At 37.0% G+C, this 13277-nt stretch overlaps 1 protein-coding gene across 4 annotated transcripts in view; it reads left to right on the top strand.

Annotated features, from left to right (window-relative positions):
* The first annotated feature begins 4456 nt into the window (after positions 1-4456).
* The window catches only part of cxxc5b (CXXC finger protein 5b), a 30984-nt gene continuing 22163 nt past the window's right edge, over positions 4457-13277 (top strand). The window contains exon 1 of one of the 4 annotated variants that reach the window (XM_022672006.2): positions 4457-4584. The gene's annotated coding sequence lies outside the window, so the exon portion shown is untranslated. Of the gene's footprint in view, positions 4585-6481; positions 6997-7277; positions 9317-13277 lie in introns of those variants that run through there. The other 3 variants (XM_007253618.4, XM_007253619.4, XM_022672007.2) reach the window with 3 other exon arrangements.

Consider the following 13277-nt stretch of genomic DNA (forward strand, 5'->3'; position numbering starts at 1 on the left):
TATTTAGTCAATGTAGTAGTAACTAAATGTAGTAGTAATTCAATAAGTTTAGTAGTTACTTAATAATTTAGTAGTTGTTTAATATTTTTAGTGGTTACTCAATTTTAGTAGTTATTAATTAATGGTATTATTTACATTTTAAGTAGTTGCTGAATCATTTTAGTAGAAAATAATAATTTTAGTCATTCCTCTATAATTCATCATAGTAACTCAAATTTTACTCACTAAATGATTTCAAGTAGTTAATAATGTACACTTGTTATAGTAAAATTTATAGTAGTTATTAAATGCCATAGCAATGCTTAATACGTTATAATAGTAACTGAAACATTTATAGTAATTACTATATAATAATAATTTATAATAATAATAATAATAATAATTTATTGTAGTTTTTGAAAATGTATGAGAGATACTTACTGATAAAATCTAATTATATGATTATTCATCAGTCATCAATCATCAGTGATTATTGGTACTGAAGAGTAACTGTTTATTATACCTTGGGTGTATTGACAAATATCTTTCAATTATGATTACTTAACTTAGTATCTATAACTACATAATCATTGTTATTTTATATGCATTAACCAATACTCACATTGTATTTGATCATTTTTATTACTCACAGTGTATTTTATACGCATTTATATAGAAGATTAACCAATAACCACAATATATATTTTTACACATATAGTAAAACATTGTTTGATCAGGCATGTGACTAACACAGACCTTATTATGACAAATTAACCCACATGATACATAAGGCATTTACTAACACATAGGATTTATTATATGGCGGACTGACCACGCGTTACTAACACATTAACATATAACATATGAAATCTATTGTGTGACGTGTGTAGCTTATGCTTGAAGCATTTCGTTTACTGCATGTCTCTGACTAACGGCCATCAATCATCGGCTAGTGCACTCTGTACGAACTGAATTGATACAAAGGAGACTTCCGGACGAACAGTGCGGCCTTTCTCTCTGTGCGTGCAAAGTCCTTCACCTACCAAAGCGGGAGGAGGACACGCGCACATAGGGAGGGCGGAACTGTCTAATTCCTGAAACAATACCACACTGTCCGGCTGGACACAGTCAAGGCCAAACACTAGTGGTCCGGTCAGACCTGTGAAACTTGAGTACTAACACGTGAAATTATGCATATTAACATGAGCTAATCGTTAGCAACGCCTCATCAGCAGGTTTCACGTCATTTGGGGTATAAACATGGAGTCAGATCAGAGGGGGGTCAGAACTTATGCTGGGACGGCTCTTAGACTGCCTTTCATGTGTGGGTTATCCTGAACTTCAGTACTTTGTAATAAATACTTGGTTTGCTTTCAACTTCACTCCACCTGTCTGTGACTCTCTATCAAACGAACACGTAGGGGAGTTGTACCCCGGATGAGGGGTGGGTGTGGACCCATCTTTCATTTTCATTTCTACAACAGTACTTACTGAAAAGTTTATAGTTATTAGTAAAAACTGAATAGTTGTAACTAAATCATTTATAACAGTCGATAATTTACAGTAGTTACTAAAATTTATGTTAGTTAATAATTTACAGTAGTTACTAAATAATTTACAGTATTACTGAATAATGTACAAAAGTTACTGAATAATTTACAGTATTACTGAATAAGGTACAGAAGTTACTGAATAATTTACAGTATTACTGAATAAGGTGCAGTAATAACTGAATAATTTACAGTATTACTGAATAAGGTACAGAAGTTACTGAATAATTTACAGTATTACTGAATAAGGTACAGAAGTTACTGAATAATTTACAGTATTACTGAATAAGGTACAGTAGACACTGAATAATTTACAGTAGTTACTGAATACTTTGCAGTAGATACTGAATATTTTACAGTAGTTATTGAATAATTTACAGTACATTCTAAATACTGTATCACAGATAATTTGCCAGAATCTAAATCTGACAATCAAAATCAAAATCTGACAATGTTCTTTTTCTACATTGTCATCTGATATTATTACGTTAAGTTATTTTGCAACTTCACAAGTCATTATAAAATTCTATTCAGCAGTCTGAATCCTTTTCAGAACAAAAGTCCACCAAAGAGAAATAATAACCACTTAATTCACTTTAGTGTTTATCGTTGAAAAAGAGGAAACCCATACCAGCTGGATCTCACTAGTTCAAATTGCATTATAGTGACAAAAGCGTTTACATATAGGATGCAATTACATTCAGGAATATCAGGTGACACTGGGCAAAAGCAAAAAGTCAGATTCTGATTCTCGTAGCATAGCATATTGTTGTTCATTTCTGCCTATTTTTAATTTTCTCTCATTTTTGAATAGTAAAAAATAATCAGGTAACCACAAGTCTATTAGATGAAATATTTCATTACCTTCATATTTCAATATCAATGCCAAGGCCTACAACTTGAAGCCTTGCATAAGCCTACTGAGTTGTGTCCATTGACACACCCAACACTTTAGCCCCAAAAAAATAAGACACTGACTTCGATTTCAATAACATTATAGGAACCAATATAGATATCGTACAGGTATGCTGCAAAAAACACAAACCAGCTGCAGGACGGAAAGAAAGAAGAAGCAGAACTGACCGTAATAGTTCATGATTGGCGCCTTCACTCCCCCAGAGGATACTTCCCATCCCATAGCTCAGAGTTAAATAGCCAAGATAATGAAAAGGTGTTTTTATTAAAGAGCTATCAGTTGATTGATTTCTAATTATTTCCCAATCTGGCTGTCAAAGCACTCTAAAATCAAATCTTTGTCACAAAGAGCAAAGCGTACACCACATATTTGGATATTTAATTCTAGACTGGTGTTTCCTGCTTTTATATATAAAAATACAGAATATTTTGGGTGTTAAATTTTACTGCATGCAGAAAACAGATCTAATAGCTTTACAATGCTGCGTTTACAAGCATATTACCTTTTACCTTTGTCAAAGCATGATATATTAGTTCATTATATCATAAAAGGCCCCACATTCAACATCATTCATGGATTTAATTTCCCATCTTGATGGTAATGGACTAACAAATTTAGTCAAGAACAAGACATGATTTGGGATGAGCTGGAGCTTCACAGCGTGAGGGAAAAGCAGCAACTATTGTTCAGCACCTCCAGAAACACCTTAAAGACCAAAGTAAATTACACTAATCCATTTATCTCAGCAATATGAGTGTTTTACCTGAAAAAAGCACCACAACACATATGATTTGAACAGGTGCAAATAAACATACATACAGTAAAACATAACAAGGATTTCTCATTTTTAATTAAGTATGTTATATCCTGTGAGCCAAGCTAAAGAACAAAGTGTAGAGATTCCATATTTTTCCTGGATGCTCCTCAGCCAGCATGTGTATATGTTCAGTTCCGTCAGCAGCTCATCTGATTTACCAAATTTACCCATTTAATAAACACTTACTTTACAGATATATATAAAACAAATTGTAAAGCAAGTATCATTTTACTATGATAAATAGCACCAATGTGCTTCTAATGCTACCATTACTACAAAGCCACATGTACACATTCTAAAAACAGGGACCTTTTTCTGGCTATAACAGCTTAACAGCTTTTGCAAATCTGCCATCAAAGCAAGCTACATATGGATACTTAGAAGAATTTAAAGTAAAAAATATATATATTTTGCTTTGTTTAACACTTCATTTTTACTAACTAATTAGGAATGTGTTCCTGTATAGCTTAAATGTCTTCAATATTAAGTTTACAATGTAAAAAAAAAAACATTACAAAAGCATGAAAACATAATAATATGTAATAAACATAATATATATATATATATATATATATATATATATATATATATATATATATATATATATATATATACATATTTGCATTATGACTCTTGTTCCCATATTGTACAAAAAAATTTCGTTGTACAAACGAAATGTTCGAATTTACTTTATGTTATGTATTTTTTAAATCTCTGTAGAGTGTGTGTTTGAGGTAAATAATTGTGTTTAAGTTGCTTGGTGTGTTAGACTGATTGAGTGAATGGTGATTACAGTAAACACACAGTAATTTAGCTCTAAACTTCACTGCAATCTAAAGAAAAATCCCCTAAACCTCCCCGCCCCCCTCCCGCAGCCCGCAGCCCCCTGCTTTAGTCCTCTTTCCCCCTAAAGCCGCTCGGCTCGCGCGATCGATTCGCATTGATTGTCCCTGACGAGCTGCTCCACTTTCCAGCCAATGTCCGCGCGCGCCTGCGCCTGGGAAGGAGCCCGGAACGAGGAAAAATCCTGCCGCCCTGCCGGTGTCACTCCCCCCCCCTCCCTCCCTCCATCACCACCACCACCACCACCACCAACACCCCCCCTCCCCTCCACTCTACACCCCCCCCCTCTCTCACACACACACACACACACACGCACACTTCTGCTGGCCGCCTGCCAAACAGACAGGACGCTCACAAGAGGTGGAGTGGACTCGCCTCTGACTGACTGACGACCGCGAGTGACCGACCGAGTGCGCGCGCGCGAGAACAGCGAGGACCTGAGCACACCTGAGCAGGAGGAGACAGAGCCCCACTGTCAGGTAATAATGAGCCCACCACTCTCACTCTCAGTCTACCTGCTGGTGTAAATATAACCAGAGATTAATAATGATTTAATGCACAGTCTGATGTAATAACAGTAGTTATATAGCTTTATAATATTGTATTTACAAGAATACCAGCTATATAACATATTTATTACATAGTATATTAACCATTTCAGACCTGAAAAAAAATATAATGTACTTTACGGAATATAATGTAATCTAATGGACTCAAAAATAAAGATTCAAATATATTTTTATGTATTATTTGCCTTGTATGTCCATAGCAATTAAATGTGTTTATTTAACATCTTTTTATTCTGTATAACTTTTTTTATAAGTTCTTCTATTTCATGAGTAAAAGAAACCTCATAACAGTATAGAGTAAAAAATACGTTTACTCATTATCTAGGATGCTGCCATGCTTAACTTCAGTTTGCAGGCTTTTATTTTTCCAGTGCAGTGCACAGGGCTAAACTGCTGTTTAATTGGCTGATAAATGTCTATTCTGATGGACAATAGGTCTTAACCTGTGTTAAGTGCAATTAACAGATTCTGAAGGGGTTAAAATGTAATAGCATTAAAGGGTCCATTTTTCTTCTTTCAAACAGTTCAACCTTACTTTCTAAAACAATCATCTGCATTGCTGTACATGTAAGTCCTGTATATGCAAATTGGCTATGTAATGATTTCCCACCCTCATTTGAATTATTTGCCTAGCTGAAACACTCCTTATAATGTAAAATGAGGTGGGAGGAGCTAAGTTGGATGGGTGGAGCTACAATAATGCAGGCTCAGAGTATACATATCTATAGAATATACCTATCTACATAAGCTCTTATTACGGAAATATATAAATATATATAATTGAGTGGGTGGAGTACGCTGCTGTAAACGGTATGTAAGGTATGTACATACTGTACATATAGAGCCGGTGGAAATAAATGTCGTGACACCACAAAAAAAGGGGACACCTATCATCACCTATCATCACAAAAGACTGTATTAAAAAAATCTGCCAGGATGAAACACTTCTTATGATATATAATGTGCGTGGGCAGGGCAATGAGTTTAGTGACATCACAGAAATACTGATAGGCAGGTGTGTTTAAGCGGTATTGTTAATATTAGCACTGCTGTCTATATTTGTGTATCATTAAATCAGTTCTTCATACAGTACTATGCAACTTTGGACTTGTTTTCATGGTGTTTGCGCAAAATACTGTATAATGCATTGATATTAACTGTTATTGCTAAAGCAATACCAATGCTAACCTGTAACAATAGTAATAATTAAATGTATACAATGATTTTTGTGACATCACAAGAAAATAATAATTTTTAAATAATATATATTATGTAATATACACTATGTATATTGGCCCTTTAAATCTGCCCTGTTGTGTCTAATTCATAAAAAAAAACTTCAATCACAAAAGCTCTATATAAATACTGCTATGAGAGTTAAAAAGAGCAGAGTCAGAGTTCCTGGAAAGCATGAATGTGAATGTGCTGCAAAAAAACAGAAGAGTAGGCAGTTAAAGAGGCAGCCTATAACAAATCAATCTGCAGGAGAAAGAGGAAAAAATCAGCCAACAGCCATCAAGAAGAATGTCAACAATGGACTGCCTGCAACCTATCCATGCCTCTCTCTCTCTCTCTCTCAGCTCTGCTCCATTCATTAAGGCTGCAGCTGCACATGCACATGTGATGCACTACAAACAACTTGTTGTCATTGTTTATTATTTTGGTTTGTTTACCTCCCACCCCTCTCTCACCCCATCCCTAACCACCTACCCACTCTGCCCCCCACCCCACCCTCTGAGCGGTGTTGGCTGGCTGTGTGGCTGGTGCTGGTGAGGGGGGGCGAAAGTCCACTTCGGTTTTTGTGTGAAGCTCCAAAAATCTATGAAATGTGTTTGCATGTCGCTCTCCTCCCGCGAGCGCGCGGACGCGGAGGAGGAGGCGGCGGCACCGGCGGTCCGAAGACCCACGCGCGCTCGGACAACACCGACAGCCGCCGTTGTTGGTCGCCGCGTTTACCGGAGAGAGCGTTTATAGCCTAACGATTCCGCCTCTGTCTTTCTCTATCTCTCTCTCTCTCGCTCTCTCTCTCTTTTACACACCCAGTGTCTGTCAGTGTCTCTCACCCACCGTGTCTCGCTCTCTGGCTCTCTCGCTCCCTCGCTCTCTCTCCCACACTGTGTGGCACGCGCGCTTTGGCGGCGTTCGAGTTCTAGAACGAGCGTCGTGAAGAGAGGAACGTATCAGTCAGTCAGTCCAGCGCGAGTCGAAGCTTCGGCGAACGTTCCAAACAGTCGGTCCGGCGCGATTAGAAGCTTCGAAGCTTCAGCGAACGTTCCATCCGCGCGCTCCCTCCTGCGCTTTGTTTACTATTCAGATGAGCAGGTGAGTCTCCGCCGGGTTTGTTATATTTGTTTGTTTGTTTGTATTCTTTTTTTGTGTTCTGTTTTTTCTATTATTAAATCCCCTGCTGAGGTGTTGTGCTGTGTGTAAGAGTGTGTGTTGGGCGGAGAAGAGACGAAATAAGGCGAGGGGGGGCACGATTTTGCCCACCCCCTCGGCTCGCGGGCTCGGTGGTAGGAGCGAAAACGACCACGAGCTCGAGCGTTTGCAAATATGCAGATCGTGTTGGTTGAAGGGAGGGAGAGAGGGAGGGAGGAGGAGGAGGAAGAAAGAGAGAGAGAGAGAGACTCACACTTTTTAAGGGACTGTTTTAAACTTACAATGAGGAATAAAGAGAGAGAACGTGATTTTAATTCGATTTAACTCGTCAGACGTGCTGGCGCGCGTTGCCGAATAGCGTGAACCCCCCTGCTCACACAATACGTACACACACACACACACACACACGGACGGACATTCACGCGCACACACACACACCTTGGACGGAGAGCCGCCGCGACGGACGGAGACAAAAGAGATTTTTGTTTTTGACTTTAAAATGACCACCGAGCGTGACGTTGTGCCCGTGGGCAGACGGACATTACCAGCTCGGGTCTGCTGAGGCTGTTGTTCCTGTTTCTCTACCTGTTTTGCATCGTTCTAATCGAGCCGATTAAAACTGAGAGCAGATAAGGAGCGTTATTAATAAATATTAATCGATTATTAGTCGACTGATATGTCTAATCTGTCATTTCAGTGACAACGTAATTATACAGATTGTAATAAAATGTCTCACTTCCTTTAACATGATGGTAACACCAATACAAATGTGTAAAAGAAACGTGGCACCAATTAGTCAATTTGCGTATGAATACCAATTGATTATAGTTGAGTTGGCACTGAAAACTTTTTGATGAATGATGCATCTGTTTTTGTTTTAGAGGTGGTTGTGGTTGTATTTCACTTTCTCTATCTCTTTCTCATTCTCTCTGCCTCTCTCTCCCCTACACTCTTCCTCTAAGATAATAAGTCTTATTAATCAATATAAGTCGATTATTAGTAGACTGATATGACTAATATGTCATTTCAGTGACAGAGTACAATTATACTGATTACATTATAATGTCCCTAAATCACCGGACACTCACTTCCTTTTGTTGAGAATGACATCATTACACAAATGTGTAGAAAAAAACGTGACACTAAATAATTAGTCGATTTGTCTATGATAATTATCATAAACAATTATAGTTGAGTTGGCATTGAAAACTTTTTAATTTATTGAATGATGTGTGTTTTGTTATAGAGAGGGTTGTGGCTGTGCTAAATGTATTTCACTTTTTTTCAATCTTTTTTCTTTCTTCTACTGGCTTTCTCTTATTTTATATTAATATTAGTCGATTATTAGTCAACTGACTAATGAGTCATTACAGTGACAGTGCATAACGATTATATTATTATATTATGTTGCCCCTAAATCACCCCACACTCGCTTCTGTTTACAGTGGCTAACATCATTATGCAACGTTTAAAATAACAACGTGACTCTCATTAGTCCATTTGTATATTAATAATAATCGATTATAGTTGAGTATAGGGAAAACTTTTGTAATGAATGACGTGTCTGTTTTTGCATTCGTGGTGGTTTGTATCTCTCTCTCTCTCTCTCTCTCTCTTTCTCTCTCTCTCTCACTGGCTCCCTCTAAGCCCTGTTGATCTCCGCGCACATGCTGATGATGAGCTCGCGTGACGGTGAAAGCGATTAATCGAGCCGTTTTGATGCAATGATTTATTGAGTCTCGATCAGCAGGTATTGATCACTCCCCCGGTCACTCGGTTTGTGCGTTGCAGCTATTGTTCCCTCTGTCCGTCGCTCCTATTGTCCCCCTTCGCCGCGTGACCCCCCTCCCTCCAACCCCCCTCCACCTTACCACCCTCCTCCTCCTCTCCTCCTTCCTCCTCACCCCCCACCCCGGTTGCAGCAATAGTCTCGCGGACGCAGCTCTTGCGCTCTGTGCGCTCTGTGCGTCTTGCGTTGGGGTTGTGCTGCGTTGCGTTGCTTTGCGTTAAAAAAAACGCGTATTTTGGAGCCTTTAGACGTTATTTTTCTACGTTGTCGTGATGTTCACCACCTACACGCGACCACAGACAGAAACTTGTGTCTCTCGTGCGTGGTTTTACCTGCGTTTGGACGGCGCGCCGGAGTCCGAGCTCCTTTTGTCCTGCTCCGGCTCGGTCGGCTGTCTGGATCTCCACTCCTAACGGGGGGCTATGCTCCACGGTGCCTCGCTGGAGTGTCGGTGGGATTATTCGTGACTGCTGGGTACAGAGTGTTCACTTTTCTTATTTTTCCAACTTCATCCCTTCCTATTCCCTGCTTAACCAATGAGAACTTCAGCGTGGTGCTTTCTTTGCATTATGTAGGTTAGTTAGGTCACGATATGTAGGCTAAGTGTTCAGTTCAGCCACTCAGTCTCGTGAGCTTGAGGGGGTCTAGACCACCCTGACAACTAGAAAAATAAAAAAATGAAGGCAGTCGGCTAAAATGCTATGTGGTTGTTGTGTAACACAATTAGCACGTTTAAATGACCTCACTACAGTCATTTATTAAGTGCAGCTGCTTTATTATTGCCTGTTAAAAAGGCGTGGACAGGTGTAGAGTGGAAGTGTGCCAGCTAATGTATGAGATAGATTATGTAATATATGGTAACTCCTCTCAGTGCTTACAGAATGAAGCTGTGCTGTGCAGGGTTAACTCAGGTCACTATGCAAGAAGCAATTGAGGCCTGAATAAAGTGAGGGATTTGCAAAGTCAGCAGATAAAAGAGAGAGAGAGAGAGAGAGAGAGAGAGAGAGAGCAGCAACAGTCAGACATATCAGCTTATGCATGCGCCCATGTGGGTTTGTTTATATGTATTAGATATGTATGTGTGTGCATGCGTATTGCATAGAGCACGTGTTTATTTATGAATGATCTAGTGGCAGGGGGTAATGTTGTGTGGGAGAAGTAATATTTCTCAATCTGCCATTCAGTTTAACTGCCTGTTAGATTTAATAACTGCTAATGGAAACATGACCCTAATATGAGGCTACAGGGGAAATCCACCGGCTTTTTGAATGTAGTCTTTGGAGTGTAAACAGAGTTATTCAGATTTGCTTTGTAGGGAAACCCACTGACTCAGATTCTCTTACAGTGCTGGTTAAAGAAAAAAAGGGGTCATATTTTCTAATACATATATAAAGTAGAACTGCACTGATCTTTAGTTTTTGTGCAGAATTTATTCTTCAGAATAAACTAGTTATTTAAATTTTGTTTTGTAGGTAAACCTACTGACTCTGATTATTTTACAGTACTGGTGAAAGAAAAAGGGGTCATTATATCTAATACAAATACAAAGAAGATCTGCACTGATTTTTAGCCTTTGTGTAGAATTTATTCTTTAAAATAAAACAAAACAAATAATTTCAAATTTGAGTTGTTGTGAAATGGTTTATTGTAAGATAACCCAGAGACTCTACCTTGTTACTTTACAGTCAGTAATATCAATCACAAATGTAAATGGGAACTTTAGTCTTCCGAATGTTAATAAATGATTCATATTAAATGCTTTATTGTTGGCTAACCTACTGACTTAGATTACGTTATAGTGTATAGTCAAAATGGTCAAATAGAAACCAGAATTTTAGAATGTGTGTAGAATTAAGGCTTCAGATTAGAATTTAGTCTTCAGATTTGGATTAGCTTTGTTAGTAATAGTTCATTGTAGGTTAAACTACTAACTCATATTTCTTTACAGTGCTGGTTAAAGAAAAAAAGGGTCATTATTTCTAATACAAATATAAAGGGGAACTGCACTGATATTTAGTATTTGTGTAGAATTTCTTCTTCAGAATATAACAAAACAAATTATTTTAAATTTGAGTTGTTGTGAAAGGGTTCATTGTAAGATAACCTAGTGACTGATTACATTAAAGTCTGGGGGTCAGTAATATCAATCACACATGTAAATGGGAACTTCAGTCTTCCAAATGTTGACAAATTATTCATATTAAATACTTTATTGTTGGCTAACCTACTGGCTTAGATTACGTTATAGTATATGGTCAAAATGGTCAAATAGAACCCAGAATTTTAGAATGTGTGTAGAATTAAGGCTTTACATTAGAATTAAGTCTTCAGATTTGGATGAATTTGGTTAGTAATGGTTCATTGTAGGATGAACAACTAACTCAGATTTCTTTACAGTGGTGGTGATAGAAAAAAGGGTACATCATGACTAAAACAAATATAAAGGGGAACTGCACTCATCTTTAGCATTTGTGTAGAATCTAGTCTTTAAAATATTTACAAATTATTTAAAGTTTAAGTTGCTGTGAAAGGGTTCATTGTAAGCTAACCTAGTGACTCTGATTACTTTACAGTATGGGGGTCAGTAATATCAATCACAAATGTAAATGGGAACTTTAGTCTTCCGAATGTTAACAAATTATTCATATTAAATGCTTTATTGTAGGCCAACCTACTGACTTCAATTACATTATAGTACATGGTCAAAATGGTCAAATAGAACCCAGAATTTTAGAATTTGTGTAGAATTAAGACTTCAGATTTGGATTAATTTAGTTAGTAATGGTAGAGTAAAGGGAATAAAGGGAATCGGCGCTGATCTTTAGCACTTGTGTAGAATTTATTCTTCAAAATAAAACAAAAAAAAATATTTCAAATGTGAGTTGTTGTAAAAGGGTTCAATGTAAGCTAACCTAGTGACTCTGATTGCTTTACACTATGGTGAATGATTACAATCACAAATATAAATGTTAACTCTTCCCAATGATAACAAATGATTTATATTTACTTTGTTGTGAAATGCTTTATTGTAGGCTAGCCTACTGACTTATGGTCAAATTGAGCTTAGCATTTTAGAATATGTGTAGAATTAAGGTTTCAGATTAGAATTAAGTCTTCAGATCTGGATTCATTTAGTTGGTAATGGTTCATTGTGGTTTATCTACTGACTCAGATTTACAGTAGTGGTCAAGATGGGGTCATGCTGTTTTTTATGGCAAGATAAAGGGAAAATACACCAATTTTTATTTGTTTGTAGAATTATTTTATTTTTATAATTTAAACAAGGTTATTGTGATTTGGTTTGGTTTAAAATGATTAATCTAACTCAATTTCTGTTCTTCAGTGGTGCTGATAAGGAAACAGGAATGAGGATGTTTAAGCAAGGTCAAAGGCAACCTCATCGATTTTTAGAACTGTGTAGAATTTGGTGTTGAGACTCTAAACAAAGTCATTTAGATTTGGTTTGGAATAAAATTACTCATAGGATATGACTCATGATATGATAACTTACTACAGTTTAAAAGTCATGATGTTGAACAAATATAAAAGCTTTTAGAATAGGTTTTAAATTCATTCTAAATTATACTGACTGATTACAGTGAGGTACCTTGAGATCTGCTATAATTAAAGGAACTCCACCATCAGATTGGATTTGGTGTGAAATGGTTCATAGGAAGCCTACTGACTTAAATTTATTTCCAGTGATGCGAGGATAATGTGAACCAGGGTCATGATGTTTAGTGTAAATATAACGACCAATCTAGTGTTTTTTTTTTTTTTTACATTACTGTAGAATTTTGTGTTTAGAATGTGAGCAAATACATTGAAATTTGCTTTGGTCTACAATGGTTTATCTAACTGGAATGTCCTTACTTATAGTGGTGGTGATGAGAACACAGTTATGAGTTATGATGTTTAATGCAAATAGTAAGGGGAACTCCACCAGAATTAAAATGTTGAAACATTCAGTCTTCAGGATGTAAACAAATTCATTTTCAGATTTAGTTTGGTGTGATATTACAGGGAAGACGACTGAATCTGAATTCTTTACAGTGGTGGTGATGAGATTACACCGTAATGATGTTTAATGCCAATATTAATTGGACCTCCACTATTTTTTTACATTGTATGGAGTTTAGTCTTTAGATTAGAGATAAGTCTTTAGATTTGGTTTGATGAAAAACATTTTGGGTGACATTGTTGTGGTAGAAACACAGTTTGTGTTGTTAAATTCAAATATAAATGTGAGAATCTACAAATACTTTTAGAATTTACAAATAATTTGGTATATGGTTAGGTAAATATAGTGTCTTTCCAGTAAAGGTGATAGGTATCTGGGATAGGGACAGGGAACATGGGATCTGATGTCTGCTGCAGTTTATTTTAGCATGTTTTGTTATCTAAAATTAAAAAAGCATTCCATTTTTTGTAAATT

The sequence above is a fragment of the Astyanax mexicanus genome, chromosome 2, assembly GCF_023375975.1.
Source record: "Astyanax mexicanus isolate ESR-SI-001 chromosome 2, AstMex3_surface, whole genome shotgun sequence".
In the NCBI taxonomy this organism is placed as follows: Eukaryota; Metazoa; Chordata; class Actinopteri; order Characiformes; family Acestrorhamphidae; genus Astyanax; species Astyanax mexicanus.